The 11868-nt window shown below is 38.0% G+C and overlaps 1 pseudogene; it reads left to right on the top strand.

Annotated features, from left to right (window-relative positions):
- The first annotated feature begins 5994 nt into the window (after positions 1-5994).
- Positions 5995-7161, top strand: LOC123750672 (S-adenosylmethionine synthase-like; annotated as a pseudogene).
- Positions 7162-11868: the final 4707 nt, after the last annotated feature.

Below are 11868 nucleotides of genomic sequence, written 5' to 3'. Positions count from 1 at the left end.
GAGGCCTAGGCCTCGCCTGTGACCACACATCCTGCCTCCCTGGCCTGCTACTCTCTCACACCTCACACTCTTAACTCTCTCATAATCACTCTCACTCTCTTACTCTGTCACTCTTACTCTCTGTCACTGTTACTCTCTCTCACTCTTACTCTCTGTCACTCTTACTCTCTGTCACTCTTACTCTGTCACTCTTACTCTGTCACTCTTACACTCTGTCACTCTTACTCTCTGTCACTCTTACTCTCTGTCACTCTTACTCTGTCACTCTTACTCTCTGTCACTCTTACTCTCTGTCACTCTTACTCTGTCACTCTTACTCTCTGTCACTCTTACTCTCTGTCACTCTTACTCTGTCACTCTTACTCTCTGTCACTCTTACTCTCTGTCACTCTTACTCTCTGTCACTCTTACTCTCTGTCACTCTTACTCTGTCATTCTTACTCACTCTCAGTCACCCTTACCCATTCATACTCACTCTCTCACTCTTACTCTCATACTCTTACTCTCAATTACTCTTACTCTCAATCACTCTTACTCCCAATCACTCCTACTCCCAATCACTCCTACTCTCAATCACTCCTACTCTCATTCTTACTCTTACTCTTACTCCCAATCACTCTTACTCTCAATCACTCTTATTCTCATTCTTACTCTTACTCTCACTCTTACTCTTACTCCCAATCACTCTTACTCCCAATCACTCTTACTCTCAAACACTCTTACTCTCAATCACTCTTACTCTCAATCACTCTTACTCTCATTCTTACTCTTACTCACTCTTACTCTCAATCACTCTTATTTTCATTCTTACTCCTACTCCCAATCACTCTTACTCCCAATCACTCTTACTCTCAATCACTCTTACTCCCAATCACTCTTACTCCCAATCACTCTTACTCTCAATCACTCTTACTCTCAATCACTCTTACTCTCAATCACTCTTACTCTCATTCTTACTCTTACTCACTCTTACTCTCAATCACTCTTATTCTCATTTTTACTCCTACTCCCAATCACTCTTACTCCCAATCACTCTTACTCTCAATCACTCTTACTCCCAATCACTCTTACTCTCAATCACTCTTACTCTCAATCACTTTTACTCTCAATCACTCTTACTCTCAATCACTCCTACTCTCACTAACTCTCAATCACTCTTACTCTCACTCTAACTCTCAATCACTCTTACGCACTATTACTCACTCTTTCTCTCAGTCATCCTTACTCACTCTCATACTCACTCTTACTCTGTCACTCTTACTCTCTGTCACTCTTACTCTCTGTCACTCTTACTCTCTGTCACTCTTACTCTCTGTCACTCTTACTCTGTCACTCTTACTCTCTGTCACTCTTACTCTCTGTCACTCTTACTCTCTATCACTCTTACTCTGTCATTCTTACTCTGTCACTCTTACTCACTCTCAGTCACCCTTACCCATTCATACTCACTCTCTCACTCTTACTCTCATACTCTTACTCTCAATTACTCTTACTCTCAATCACTCTTACTCCCAATCACTCCTACTCCCAATCACTCCTACTCTCAATCACTCCTACTCTCATTCTTACTCTTACTCTTACTCCCAATCACTCTTACTCTCAATCACTCTTACTCTCAATCACTCTTACTCTCATTCTTACTCTTACTCACTCTTACTCTCAATCACTCTTATTCTCATTCTTACTCCTACTCCCAATCACTCTTACTCCCAATCACTCTTACTCTCAATCACTCTTACTCCCAATCACTCTTACTCTCAATCACTCTTACTCTCAATCACTTTTACTCTCAATCACTCTTACTCTCAATCACTCTTACTCTCACTAACTCTCAATCACTCTTACTCTCACTCTAACTCTCAATCACTCTTACTCTCATACTCACCCTTACTCTCAATCACTTTACTCTCACTCTTACTCATTCTGTCACCCTTACTCTCACTCTTACTCACTCTGTCACTCTTACTCACTCTGTCACTCTTACTCACTCTTACTTATACTCACTCTTACTCACACTTACACACTCTCTGGCACTCTCACTCACCTTCAGTCACTCTTACTCACTCTTACCCACTCTCGCTCACTCTTACTCACTCTAGTTAATAAGAACACACCAATATAAGACAACAAAACGTTTTCAGATTCTTTCTCACCACTTTCCAGCAACTTTTATAATTTATATAAATTATCTTAGGGAATAATACATAAATTATATATTTAAACATGATATTAGTGTTTAGTGGAATGCATAAGGAGTCAAATTGTGTTAAAAAGAGCGATTTTTAGAAAATTTGGAAAACTACTTTTTTCTGTTCATATTATAACTAAATGGATTTTAAAGGTTTCACTCAGCCAATATATATCATTCACAATTTATTAATGAATTTTACAAAAAAAACACCATAAATTTTATATTTAAACATGTAAAAACTATTTGTTTTACATTTGGAAGAAAATAATTGTAGAAAAACAATTTATAATTAAACCTTTGTGTTTGGATTTTTTGAGTAAAAGTTTCTCAAAGGCTCTCCTGCACCATTCTCAATGCAAATCATTCCCACACCTATGGGAAGAGATAGGCGAACGTTGTGTAGATGATTTGTGTTTGCTGGGTATGTAAGCATCTTTCCCATTCAAAACAATATATAATTAACAAATTACAATGTTCGATAATTAAAGAAGGATAATTGGATTAATAAAAGAAAACAAATTAAAATAAATATTTTTTTTATATATATTTGATTTATAGAGGGATATAAAAGTGGATGTTCTCCTGTTCAATTCACTTGACACAGATGTCAGTAGCATATTATATACCTTGGGCAAAAGTTTATGTTGTGACCACCGGGCACACTGATTACCTTTGTCGACATGAACAATTTGAGAAAGAATGAGTCAAATAAAAGAAGAAGGTGGTTATCACTCAGACGAGATATGAAGCCAATCTTCATAGACAGGATGAATGACTGGTTCAGGGAATACCAAATCCCAGAAGATAATGATACATTTGTTGATGACCTTAATCACCAAATTGAAAGTTGTCTTAGAATTCAGCGCCGTACGCCTCGGCGAAGACCCCCTCGGAAGAAAATGCCTCGAGGCAAAGATCCACAGAGTAAAGCTGAAGAATTAATTCACATGTGGAGTAAGGCAGCATCCTCCTCCACCCTCTCAACGGAAATCGTCATGGAACAGCTCCTGCTACAGAATGACAGAAGAACTAGAATAGCGAGAGCACAGTCTAGTGAGGACGAATATGGAGAACCTATCACAGCCCAGGAAGTAAGGGCGGCTGTTAAGAGAGGTAAAATTACAGCACCTGGTGAGGATGGCATTACCTACGACATACTTAATGCACTGTGTGAAGTGCCTGGGAGTCCACTACTCCTATTGTTTAACAAATCATTCCTAAATGGAGTTCTGCCCACACAATGGAAACACGCCAAAATTGTTCCCATACCAAAACGAATGACCCAGACAATTACAGACCTATCAGTCTCGTGTCATGTACTTGCAAGATGCTGGAAAAGATCATCCTAAAACGACTGTTACACAAAATAGGTAGGTTTGGGGAAGGAGTCAATGGATATGTCAAAGGACGGAGCACAGCCAATTGTATAATTAATTACCTGGTTAATGACACGGCTAGGTACTCTGTATTTGTTGACATAAAAGGAGCCTTCGACAAAGCCCAGGGAATTGCGATCCTGGACGAGCTTGCATGTATGGGTGTCAAGGGGAGACTCATGAAATGGATTGAAGACTACCTCACAGGGAGGAAAGCTAAGGTCTACTTCAATGGAGCAATCTCAAGAACAATGAATATGGAACTCGGGACCCCCCAAGGAGGAGTCTTAAGCCCTACACTATTCAATGTACTTATGAATGCAATTGCCAATATTGATTTTCCTGAAGGAACACAACTAGTGGGATATGCAGATGATGTCCTAATACAAGCTCCCACCTTTGATAAAATAAAACAGGCCATTGAACTCCTTGGAAGGAAATGTATTGAGCTCGGTTTCACTCTCTCCACAAACAAGACAAAAGCATACTCCCATCGCAAGCGGAGAGAAAATGAAGAACTGCAAATTAATGGTGTAACACTTGAATAGGTTGACCACTATCGGTACCTTGGCGTCACCGTCGGCTCAAACAAGGGAAAGAAAGAGGAGCTCAATCAAATCATAGGAACATGCAAAAGTCGACTCAGGGAACTGAAACTGAAAGCTATGACTTGGAATGATGGCCATGGAGCCTCTATTGCTGTACTTAAAATGATGTACACAAACTATATACGCTCCGTCATTGACAATGCAGCACCTGTTTTATGTACTTATTCACAAAGTGATATGAATAGGCTAGAAAGCATACAGGATGAAGCCATTTCAATCATTCTTGGAGTTCCAAAGAAAAAAACTGCTGAAATGTCCAATCTACAAAAAGAGTTATTATCCCTTCCCAGTATTAAAGAAAGAATTGTGGAACTGAATGCTAAGCTTGCAATTAGGATTGCCAGAGATCCCCATTATAATGACATGGCTAAAAAAAAATTGAGCTCTGTGCTACTTTCAGGGGGAAACAAGAGAAGCAAAAAATGGCATCACAGAGCAGTCGGCTACCTTGAAGATCTTCACCTACTTCAACAAGCTCGTGAGCTCATGCCTGTAGAAAGATTACCTCCCTGGGTGGATCCCCTGAATGACTCGTGCAGGATTATCATCAATGATATGGTAAAGAAAAAAACCAACATGGTACCCCAAGAAATAAGCCACAAGTATCTTAAGGAAATTTATAATGAAGCTGGAGATGAACTAGATCAAATCTTCACTGATGGGTCATCTAATCCTATTAATGGCCGGGCGGGTGCAGCATACACGGTAATTAAGAAGGATGATGTATTTTTTCCACCAAAAAATGAGGAAAAAGCGCGCATTGAGAACTATACCTCTTCAACACAAGCAGAGTTAACTGCCATTGCTATGGCGTTAAGGTATATTATTGAACAGAATACTACTGGTGCAGTGATTTGCACCGATTCGAGAGCAGCACTGCAAAGCCTAAATAAAGATCGGGACGAGAATCTTTCAATAGTCGCTGAAATTAAGAGAGTTGTGAAGATACTAACCAACCAGGGAAGAGTTGTCAAGTTCCTGTGGATTCCCTCCCATGTTGGAATCTATGGAAATGAACGCGCAGATGTGTTGGCAGCTGAAGGCGCTGAGGGAGACCATATTGAATACTTCATACCCAAGACTCTTCTAGAAATTAGAAGTATTATTAGGGAACATCATCGTCATCTCAATCATTATGAACCCCCCAAAAGAAGTGAATGTGGTGGTTGCGGGAGAGAATTAATAATAGAGAAAAAACATCTTGGATACAAATGTCCACACGTACAGCAGCTTTTTGTTAACAACATATAATAAAGATGATTTATAATGTATCTTATCTACCATTTGACAGAGGCTGTTTACCTTGGAGACTGGTTGGAAATATATGAATTGAATTTCAAATCTTATTGTTCCTTCTATTACATTTTTATATATGACTAATAAATACTTCTATAATTATTGACACAATATTATTATTATCCCTTTCACCAGATGGAATTATTATGTTCATAAAGAGTTAAGGATTACAGGTTACCAAATTATACATTCACTCTTCCAATTAGAATGAGTAATAATGGTTTTTTTTAATGGTTTATAATCATTTCAAAATAAAATAAATGATCCATATTCTTTTTTGACTCACAGTTTTGTTATAAGACAGAGCAGCTGCACACTTGCTTTACAGTTGCTCTCTCTCCACGTGACCAGGTTAGCGTTCTCTCTCTCTTTCTCTCTTCACACAATTAGGTCAATGTTTTTAATAATATTCCTTTACATAACGGATTTTTATTTAGTTAAAATCTAGCCAAGGAAACCTGGTCCCAAATTCAAGAGTACTTAGAAGTAACATTTTCGTTCCCCAGGATAGTGCGCTGAGAGCATGGATGGAGATCATGAGACGTTCCTCTTCACCAGTGAGAGCGTAGGCGAAGGCCACCCCGACAAAATTTGCGATCAGATCAGCGACGCAGTGCTTGATGCCCATCTTAGCCAGGACCCTGACGCCAAAGTTGCTTGTGAAACGTGTACCAAAACTGGTATGATCCTGATCTGTGGGGAGATTACGTCCAAGGCCTAAGTTAATTATCAACAAATTGTGCGTGATATTGTTAAGAAAATTGGTTTTGATGATTAACGAAAGGGCTTTGACTACAAGACCTGTAATATTCTTCTGGCCCTGGAGCAAAAGTGTGCGGAGATTGCTAATGGTGTACACATCGGGCGCAGTGATGACAACACTGGTTCAGGGGACCAGGGACTGATGTTTGGTTATGCCACTGATGAGACCGATGAGTGCATGCCCTTAACTATTATGCTGGCACACCGTCTCAATCAGAAGATTGCAGAGCTGCGAAGAGATGGGACGTTCTGGTGGGCGCGACCTGACTGTAAGACTCAAGTCACATGCCAGTATGCCTTCGATCAAGGAGCTGTTATTCCCAAAAGAGTGAACACTGTTGTCGCTTCTGTACAGCACTCGGAACAAATTACTGTCGAAGCTTTGCGTGACGAGGTTATAGAGAAGGTCATCAAGGTCATTATTCCTGAAAAATATATAGATACTCAAACGAAATACCACATCAACCCTTGCGGAGAATTAATCATGGGTGGACCTCAAGGTAACGTTGGGCTAACTGGTAGGAAAATCATCGTTGACACTTACGGTGGGTGGGGCGCTCACGGCGGGGGAGCATTCTCTGGCAAAGATTACACAAAGATTGACCGCTCAGCGGCCTATGCCGCCCGATGGGTTGCCAAGTCACTGGAGAAAAACAAATTATGTAGACGCTGTTTGGTTCAGGTATCTTACGCCATTAGTGTTGTGCACCCCATAAGCATCAGCATCTTCCACTATGGCACCTCACAGTACACATCAAAACAGCTTCTGAAGATTGTTAACCACAACTTTGATCTACGACTAGGACATATTGTCAAGGAGCTGGGCTTAAAGAGACCAATTTACAGTGATACGTCGTGTTATGGACATTTTGGACGGCAACAGATCTTTTGGGAGCAGCCCAAGAAGTTGACCATCCCTGAATTTTAGAGTCAAATAATTCTTAAGGATGACTATCATTTTTACGTTTTTCATCAAGTCCCTGTTAATATGGGAGAACACTATGTCTATGCTTGATTCACAACTCTCCTAAACACGAGAGTGAAGTTATACAACTTGAGAACACTTTCCCACCAGGAGACTTGAACCCTAGCCAGCACAGAAGCCTGGTGGGAACCTTTAATTTTATATTCAATTGATAGTTTTATATACTTTTTTGACGTTTTATATACCAGAGTATATAAAATCTCCGGGCCTTTTATATATCAGAGTAAATAAAATTAAAATGACTCTATAAGACCAGCGTCTGGGTCAAGATAAATACGTTTTCTTCCACTAAACTGAATCCAGTTTTTTTTATCTTTTTTTCGGTGGGAGGTTCTATGTGATCCTCCTCCTCCTCCTCCTCCTCCTCCTCCTCCTTCTACTGTTTGTGATTCTCCTCCTCCTCCTCCTTCTCCTCCAACTGTTTGTGGTTCTCCTCCTTCTCCTCCAACTGTTTGTGATTCTTCTCCTCCTCCTCCTTCTACTGTTTGTCCTCCTCCTTCTCTTCCAACTGTTTGTGATTCTTCTCCTCCTCCTCCTCCTCCTTTTACTGTTTGTCCTCCTCCTCCAACTGTTTGTGATTTTCCTTCTTCTACTGTTTGTGATTCTCCTCCTCCTCCTCCTTCTACTGTTTGTGGTTCTCCTCCTCCTCCAACTGTTTGTGGTTCTCCTCCTCCTCCTTCTCCTCCAACTGTTTGTGGGTCTCCTCCTCCTCCTCCTCCAACTGTTTGTGGGTCTCCTCCTCCTCCTCCTCCTCCAACTGTTTGTGGTTCTCCTCCTCCTCCTCCTCCTCCTCCTTCTCCTCCAACTGTTTGTGGGTCTCCTCCTCCTCCTCCTTCTCATCCAACTGTTTGTGGTTCTCCTCCTCCTCCTTCTACTGTTTGTGATTCTCCTCCTTCTCTTCCAACTGTTTGTGGTTCTCCTCCTCCTCCTCCTGCTCCTTCTCCTCCTCCTTCTACTGTTTGTGAAGTTTTTACCTTTCCTACTCCTTCTCCTGCATTTTGTAATTCTCCTCCTCCATGTGATTCTTTTGTTTGTTCTTCTTTCTCGACTTCCACATAAATGTTAAATTTAATGCTAGCAAATGTGTCTGAGGAATTAATATTCTTAGCTAACATTTTACATTCCACCTCATTATGACCGTCTTCGAGTTCAAGTTTCATAACCACGAATGGGGGTAGTGAATTTTCTTTCATTGGGAAACTGTCCGAATAAAATCCACAATTAAATATATCTTGACTTGCAGCATGGGTACATGATATCAACAATTTGTTCATGTAAAATAGTTTTCCTTCCTTTCGACATTTTTTATGTGATGCATCTAAATTGTTCTTTAATTTGACGTCTTTTATTTCACGTCGATCTGTATAAATATCAGGTGTGAAATTATGGAAATTCCATGGAAATATTAATATAATTGGATTTTTTGTATAATATCCCCTATCAATATTAGAATTTGTATATAGTTTATTTATGTAATATGCAGAATAACCATTGGTAAAGTTGTGGATTTCATCATAATAACTAAGGAATTTATTAAAGGGTTGAATTAGTGTCTTATCAGTTTCAGTAATAGTTTTAGGATTATACGAAATTGGTGGTTTGGGAACAATAAAGAGACCTTTATAAGTTTTTATGTCTTCGATAAATGGCGAGAATAATGATTCTCGCCATGATTCTCTAAGTTTGGATTTCATTTGGGATTTTCGAAGTTCAGACGAATCTGTGGAGGATTGTAATAATTCTTGAAGTAATTCATGAGGTTGTTCGACGGATTCCATTTGACTGATGACGTGAGGAACGCCAGAGGTCTCATTTTCACTTGTTTGTAATTCTCCTCCGCCTTCTTCTCCTCCTCCTCCTTATCCGGCATCTTGTAATTCTCCTACTCCTCCTCCTCCTCCTCTTCCTCCTCCTCCTCCTCCTCCTCCTCCTCTTCCTCCTCCGGCATCATGTAATTCTCCTCCTCCTCCTCCTTCTCCAGTGTCTTGTAATTCTCTTCCTCTTCCTCCTCCTCCCACTCCATCGTCTTGTAATTCTTCTGCTCCTCCTTCCCCTGCATCATGTAACTCTACTCCTTCTCCTGCGTTGTGTAATTCCCCTCCCACTACTCTTGTGTTGTGTAATTCCCCTCCCACTACTCCTGCGTTGTGTAATTCCCCTCCCACTCCTCCTCCTACATCTTGTATTAGCTCAATGGACTCTGGTGTTGTGTCATGGCTGATGGAATTGTAATTGTTTTCCTTTTTATATAATATTTTAGTATTTTTAGATTTTTTCCGTGAATTAATGACTACTATAACTGTTAGGAAAATAATTAATATTATTAACATAATAATTGTTGACAGCAGATTATTCATTCTTAATTTTCTCTTTTTTTAATTATATGATTTTTAATTCAGATATTTTTAAAAAATAAAGTAATTATGCAACTAAAGTCAAATATGTTATTGTTTTTATCCTGTTGAGTAGTTTTCCAGTATTAAGTGATATTGGATATTATATTAAATATTGGAATACCATTCAATATTGAATGAGTAATTCAATGTTGAATGAGTCATTCAATGTTGGATTGTTTTCCAGTATCCAGCACTATACTATATACTCTATACTATGTCGATATTGATTAGTTTTCTGGTTAGTATCCAATGATATTGGATAGTATATTCAACATTGAACGTGTGCAGATGTGACAGCAGTCACAAACACCCTGATGGATAGTTGAAAAAAAAAGAGATTTGAGTCCCTGATTAAAAAAAAAAAAAGACTACTACTACTACCCTACTTAAATTACTTACTGTTTTGCTTACTGAACACTGTAATACAACAGGTGTTGATGCAAACTCTAATCCAAAAAATGTCGTCCCTACCACAGGTGTTATTAGAAAACATATTTGCACTTGTTCCATATCGTCATCTTTTAATTATTTGTTCCAGAGTTTGTAAAATTTGGAGCCATGTTATTCTTGACTCGTCATACATGCCATTCCGCACTCTTTATCATCGATTAATATGGGATTCGTATACTCTTTTCCCTAGTCCACTTCTACATAGCAATGAAGATGGTAATTTGTCTCTTTACAATGCATCCTATATTGTGGAACAATTATGTTACATCAAATACAACATAACCGATGGAAGATACTGTATGAGAGGCCTTCTAAAGATGATCGAGACTAAAATGAATAACTGGTCGAAAATGGGTCAAGAAAAAAAAGACTCTGAACTATTTGAGTTATTGAATGATCATCCTATGTTTACATCAACATTAAAAACAATGACGAGTGTTAATCATCCTTTAAAAGGTATGATAAACAAAAACAAAGTGTGGTCTTTAGTGACAGCTATGACAATGTTCTCTCGGGATACAGATGAAATTTTACAATTGTTAAATATTTGTCTTCGAATGTATCCCACGTCAACTGTTCTGGATATTTTTTATGGATATACAGTTATTTTTCTTTTTTCTTTTCAAAACTTACAGCAATCTAATATTAATCATTATAAGGTACATTCTGCACTCTATCTGACAGAAAATATAATTCTTCAATCGTCAGAACAAACATATTATTGTGAACAGGCCCTTCTAATCAATCATGTTCCAAGTAAAGGTGAAATTACACGTGTTGATTATGTTCCTGGAGTGGATATAGTCAGTATAGTTTTGAAGATAGTAAAGCGGCATTCATCTTTGCAATTTTTAATTATCGAATCGCAGCCACAATCACCACTTGTACAACAGTTACCGCAAAATGCTATTTGTTCATTTTCTATGTTTAATTCTTTTTCTTTTTCTTTTGATGTATTGGTGCTTATGCCAGATTCTTCTGATATTAATAGGGAGAAAGACTGGAGAAAAAAGTGAAAGAAATTTCAGTAATCAAATTTAGAAACATTTTATCTGAACAAAATAAACCCTGTTATAATTTAAATATTAATGTATATCTACTAATGGTAAGTAAGAGGAATCAGGATTTATGTTGGATTATGTATTGTATTTTGGGACTACGTAACTTTATAATTCCTGTAAGTACTGAAATGTGTCAGGTGCAAGAAAGGAGTTGTGAAGACAATGTTTTAGTTATTTGTTCATCTATTTCAAGTATATATATGTACTGTTATGACCATTATTGTAATTCTAATATGGAAAAATTTTGTGTTATTACAATAGATGGGAGTTTTCAAAGATTTCTAGATGATGTTCTCTCTATATATAATTTATATGACCGACATGAATATGATGGTGAATGCAATTGTTGGTTACCACCTCCGTTAACTTACAGTGAGATTTATAGTGCCTATGCATTATCTTATCATAGAACACCAGATTTTATATTTTGGTTAAAAACAAAATGCACCTTTAATGGTGAATATCATCCAAGTTATAATTATTATATCATTTATACAGATATGTTAATAACATTTCAAACTATGCCAACATTTTCATTAGTTCGATTATTTAAAGGAAAAGATGTAATTTGTGAACATCATATGATTGCAACAATCACTAACAATTTTAAATTTGATGTATTGGAAATTGAATTGAATAATTCATTTGAAAAAGATATTAATACAATTCTTGGACAACAATTGGCGACATTTAATGAAATTAATATAAGTGAACGCCACTACTGTCTTCATTGTTCTAAATCT

This window comes from Procambarus clarkii, chromosome 2, assembly GCF_040958095.1.
Source record: "Procambarus clarkii isolate CNS0578487 chromosome 2, FALCON_Pclarkii_2.0, whole genome shotgun sequence".
In the NCBI taxonomy this organism is placed as follows: Eukaryota; Metazoa; Arthropoda; class Malacostraca; order Decapoda; family Cambaridae; genus Procambarus; species Procambarus clarkii.
The sequence above is the reverse complement of the archived record's forward strand: the minus strand, read 5'-3'. Positions and strand labels throughout refer to the sequence as shown.